Source organism: Capsicum annuum, chromosome 6 (genome assembly GCF_002878395.1).
Source record: "Capsicum annuum cultivar UCD-10X-F1 chromosome 6, UCD10Xv1.1, whole genome shotgun sequence".
In the NCBI taxonomy this organism is placed as follows: Eukaryota; Viridiplantae; Streptophyta; class Magnoliopsida; order Solanales; family Solanaceae; genus Capsicum; species Capsicum annuum.
In genome coordinates this window covers 204,697,416-204,703,440 of record NC_061116.1, presented here as the reverse complement: position 1 = coordinate 204,703,440, position 6,025 = coordinate 204,697,416, and positions in this window count along the sequence as shown.

The following is a 6,025-nucleotide window of genomic DNA, read 5'->3' as shown; positions in this document are numbered from 1 at the left end:
AATTTTTTTGCTGCCCATTGCAGCCAACCACCTAAGGATTCTTGGATAAGAAACCTCATTCGGGTAATCCTTGAACTGATTTTGGAGGGGAGGAATGGCTTCAAATGTCCAATCCTAAAAAATATAAACAGGAAGCAAGCAAAAAAAGTCATAATAACTATATTCAATATAAATTAATGGATGAGTAAAAATAGTGATTAATTTTACCATGAAAGCCCAAGGAAAGCTGTATAAGGTGATCGTCCCTGGGGATAGCTTTGCCAGTAAATATTGGGCTGTCAAGTAGTAGCTGTCATATCCCCAGGGATAATCATTGAATTTCTCAAAATCATCAGCAAGCGCCAACAAATCATCTTTTATGACTTTCCTGATGTCTCTTGCCAATATAACGGAATGGACAAATCAAACTAAGCACAATTTCTCCTTGTACTGCTTTGGTATGGTTTTATCCTCGAGACTTGCTATCAAATCCATCACTTTGTAGCTACGTCCAACAATGCCCAACAACCCATCTTTTTTTCCTTGCGTTTGTTGGACCTTGTGTGGGGTGTTTCCTTAATGATTGGTTCTTCTAGATGATCCCATCTCAAGCACATCACTATGGCAAACTCTTTCAATCCAAAACAAACCGGCATGCCACAGTATTGATCCAAATTTCATTCATTTTTTTTGCCCTCCTTCGAATCTTTATCATCCCCCACGTACTTTATTCTGCGCTTGAGAAGACCATATACCATGCTTATTTGGACACAAAGAGTATGGTCCTCAGGCAACTTAAGAAAGTATGCAAAGCAACTCCTCTTAAAAAGTCCATCTATGTTTTCATTCTTCATAATACTCCTAAATTCATCAAAACCTTTCCCTAACTGACATTTAAGTACAAGATCACCAGTTACTTCTTTAGGGTGATCTATCAACATCGCAACTCGAAACCTGTCGATACTAATGGTTTTGACAGGATCATGCTGGATTTCAATATTTAATTCACGCCCCATTGGTGAGAAGGAGTTCTCATTTTCCTCAGCTTCATTTTGCCCTGACTGAGATTGTTAAGGAAGTTTGTTCGAATCTATTTGTGCTCTAGCCTTTTTTGTTGGGTGGTCAGAAGTTGATCCACTTTCAGTTTCAGTTTCTTTTCTTTTGGGAGATATCTTTTATCTACAAACAATAGAAAAATAAGAAATACAGAACATTTAATGTCTGCATAATTTTTTAAAAAAAGGTAAGACAAATTTCAATAAATTATTATATGCCACGTTATAAAAAATTACTCCAACGGATAACCCATCAGTTGGAACAGATGGAGAATCTGTTTGAAAACCTATTTAATATCTCTCAACAGATCTTCTATCTGTTGCAATAGATGGACCACCAAGACCACCACCAACGCCACAACCAATGCCACCAAGACCAGTACCAATGCCACCAATACCAACAACAATACCAAGACCACCAACACTACCACCAATGCCACAAATACCAACACAAAGATCACCGACACCACCACCAAAATCATAAATATCTACAACATCAACAACATCCACCAACAACACCACAAACACTATCCAAAAATACCACAACAGTCAACAAAACACTGCGACAAGAACTAAAATTTTCTCGGGTGCTTTCTATATTTTTAGCATCAAAACTCAAAATTGTTAACTCATTCTCGAAGATAAAACAACTAAAAGTCTTTTTTTTCATCATTAACTAAAAAACCTTAATTTTTAGAATAAAGAACAAATGTAGAAATATTCTTGAACTCTGTTACCTGCGAAGACAGAGAAAATGATAAATACAAGCAAGAATAAAATCGAAAATAACAATTATGTCGTCGAAAATGGGAAGAAAATTGATCTGTTTTGAAGGGTTGAGCAATATGTTAAGTAGTTGTTATCTGTATTGTTGAGAGAGAGAGAGAGAGAGAGAGAGAGAAAAGAGAGAACTTAAGATTTGAAATGAGAAAAAGTTTGTCACACAAATGGATGATTTGTATGGGTTGATTTGTAATTTTGAAAAAGAATGACAAGTTTTGAAATAGTTAATTTGGTCCGAATTGATCGTAATTAATTTTTAAAATTTTAAAAGATATAGTTTTTAAAATATTAAGTTAATGAGAATTTTTTCAACTCAGAGTGATCGATCGACGACTCGGGTTAGGATGAACGCAATACCAACACCATGCAATTGCAAGACACAATTGAAGTTGTAGTTGACCCTGTGAACTCATTCATCCCTAGTTATACATAAATTAATTTAGGTACTATATTAACATTAAGCTAATGAGAATCTTTTAAACTCAGAGTAACCGATCGACGACTCGGGTTGAGATGAACGCAATACCAACACCATACAATTGCAAAGACTCAATTGAAGTTGTAGTTGACCCTATGGACTCGTTCATCCCTAGTTCTACCAAAATAAATTTAGGTACTATCTTAACATTAAGCTAATGAGAATCTTTTCAACTCAGAGTGATTGATCGACGACTCAGGTCCGGATGAACGAAATACCAACACCATGCAATTGCAAAGACTCAATTGGAGTTGTAGTTGACCTTATGGACTCATTCATCCCTAGTTCTACCAAAATCAATTTAGGTACTAGCTTAACATTAAGTTAATGAGAATATTTTTAACTCAAAGTGATCGATCGATAACTCGTGTCAGGATGAATGCAATACCAATACCATGTAATTGGAAAGACTTAATTAAAGTTGTAGTTAACCCTATGAACTCATTCATCCCTAGTTATACCTAAATAAATGTAGGTATTAGCTTAACATTAAGTTAATGAGAATCTTTTCAACTCAGAGTGGTCGATCAACGACTCGGGTCGGGATAAACGCAATACCAATATCATGCAATCGTAAAGACTCAATTGAAGTTGGAGTTGACCCTATGGACTCATTCATCCCTATTTATACCTAAATTAATTTAGGTGCTAGCTTAACATTAAGCTAATGAGAATCTTTTCAACTCAAAGTGATCGATCGACGACTCGGGTTAGGATGAACGCAATACCAATACCATGCAATTGCAAAGACTCAATTGAAGTTGTAGTTGATACTATGAACTCAGTCATCCCTAGTTCTACCAAAATTAATTTAGGTGCTAGCTTAACATTAAGTTAATGAGAATCTTTTTAACTCAGAGTGATCAATCGATCGACTTGGGTTGGGATAAACGTAATACCAACGCCATGTAATTATAAAGAATCAATTGAAGTGGCAGTTGACCCTATGGAATCATCCCTAGTTCTACCTAAATCAATTTAGGTGCTAGCTTAACATTAAGCTAATGAGTATCTTTTAAAATCAGAGTGATCGATCGATGACTCGGGTCGGGATGAACGCAATACCAACACCATCCAATTGCAAAGACTTAACTGAAGTTGTAGTTGACCCTATGAACTCATCCCTAGTTCTACTTAAATTAATTGTAATGAAATCTATTGCAACAAACGACTGAGCTGTTGGAAATTTTTAAACAGATATTTATATCTATTGCAACAGATGACATATCTAATTTAATTATCAAATAGACATTTACATCTGTTGTGACAGATGACTGAGTTGTTGGAAATTTTCAAACAGTTATTGATATCTGTTGCAACAGATGACATATCTAATTTAATTATCAAATAGACATTTGCATCTGTTGTAACAAATGACTGAGCTGTTGGAAATTTTCAAACAAATATTGATATCTGTTGTAACAGATGACACATCTGATTTAATTATCAAATTGACATTTGCATCTGTTGTTACAGATGACTGAGCTGTTGGAATTTTTCAATCAAATATTTATATCTGTTGCAATAGATGAAATATCTGCTTGAAATTCTTTTTTTCTTTTAATTTTAAAGCAAGCTTCTGTCCGGAAGAAGAAAAATAGATAAAATAGTACCACTAAAGGCGATAAAATATATTTCTTGGATAACTCAAAAATCTCATTGACTAGTCTTGTCGTGTTTTTTCAATGTCACCCATCTTCCTCGTGCCCCTCAATTTATTAATGAATATTAATTAATGAATATTTAAACCCACGTCTACATCTAGAATTATCTCATCTCTCCTTCAGCCCTAAATTTATTTTATTCATCTCTCATCTCTTTCTTTCTCTCCTCTTTAGGGTTATCACAACCTTTTTTCTCCCTTCTCTCCTCTTTCTCATAAAGATTCTTTTGAATCTAAATCGATCCATATTTTTTCTCAACTGAAATTGTTGTTTTGATCCCCTTTTAACATTGCAGGTAAGGTATGGTTCATTATTGTACTTTCATTCCCGTCTTCTTCTTTGCAAGTTATTTACATCTATTTTTTATTTAATTATCATTTACTCATATCATATTTATTTAAAAAGTTTAAAAGAACTTTTAAGTGTTGAATAAACGAACCGAGAATTTTTATTACAATATGCAAAAAAAGTCATTTGTTGAGAGAAGTTTAAAAGCCTTGTTGGCAGTATCATTTTTTTTGTATGTATTTTGTTTGTTTCTTTGTTGTTGATGTTGTTATTGATGTTGTTGGTGGGGTTGGTGTTGTTGAAACTTGTTGTGTGGTGTTGATGATGGTGTTGGAACAAAAGATGTTGCTTCTTTATTATTGATGATGTTGTTGATGGTGCTGGAACAAATGATGTTGTTTCTTTGTTGTTGATGTTCTTTATTTATTGTTTATGCTATTGTTGATGTTGCAACAGACGAAGCAACTGTTGGAATAAATCTAACCACTAACAAGGCTGGTTTGATGTATTCCAATAGACTCCATATCTATTGCAACAGACTACACATTTGTTGCAACAGATGGATAATAATTTTTCTGTTCTTATCTTGTTTGACATCAATTTTTCCCCCTTCTTTGTAGATATAAGGAACTGAAATTTGATCACCTTTTGTGGATGAAAATGTTATCATGAAAACACACATAGAGTGCACTAATTTTGTGGATGTTGTTTTTACCGTTTACTCATTAATCATTCAAATAAGATATCTGCAATTTTACAGTTAAGTTTGATAGGTCCAAAATGATAAGGCTGAGGGACCATGAATAAGGTTATAATACCCTGTTAAGATTTAATGTCGATTATTGCTCATGTTTATTTGTCAAGCATTGTGAAGGGATCTAGTTTTGGTGTCATTGTAAAGAGATTCAATAGTGATTGGACTAACTTTTAGGGTGAATTGGACTCTGAGAGGACCTTCAAAGCCTTACACTACTTCAACTAAGAATGAAAATCAATATAGTTATTGCCCTAGCCCAAATTTATATGGTTTGGTAGCTCGGGGTGATGATTATACGCCAGAAGTTGCGGTAGGAAAATGCCTTGAAGGGTAAATGGGGGTTGATGAAAGATTATATCAACTGAGAGCTAATTGAGGAGAAAACATAAGGTAGAAAGGAACTTCTAGTGAATCTGACCAATGAAACTGACTTAGAACTTGAGAAATTTGAATCAAGTGCAAATATGAAAATGAATCCAGTAATGAAAAATTCGTCTGTTGTTTCTTGGAAAAAAAATAATGCAGATGGTCTCTTTGCTAAGAAGCTGCGCCTAGGTAGCGTGGTCGGGATTATCACCTAGATAGAAAATAGCACAAGAGCAAGAACGCAGCCTTACGAGTATCGAGAGTTGAAATAATGTACAGTAAGTCTAGAAAACTTGCGCCAATAAAAGCTGCAGTTAAACTAAGAAATCTAAGAGAAGGCTGTAATTTTTGAATTTTAAATTGCATCCCATGCCTTCTTGTTTGTGGTTTTGATTGGGTCCACTACTATTGACCTGATCGGAACCACTAACAAGATTGAAAGACAGATTGAGTATCATTACTTCCTTAGCAATATGGATGTAATTGATTGTGTTTTCTAGCCTTAGTATGCTTTCAACATATCTTAGAAAATATCAGAGGCTTGCTGCAGTATGTGAATCCCGATAATTTTCAAGCTTGCCTCCAGCTTGCCAATTTGGTCTTCAAGTTTACCATTGTCGTCTTTGAAGTTGGTATAGAGTTCCTAGTCTTTTAT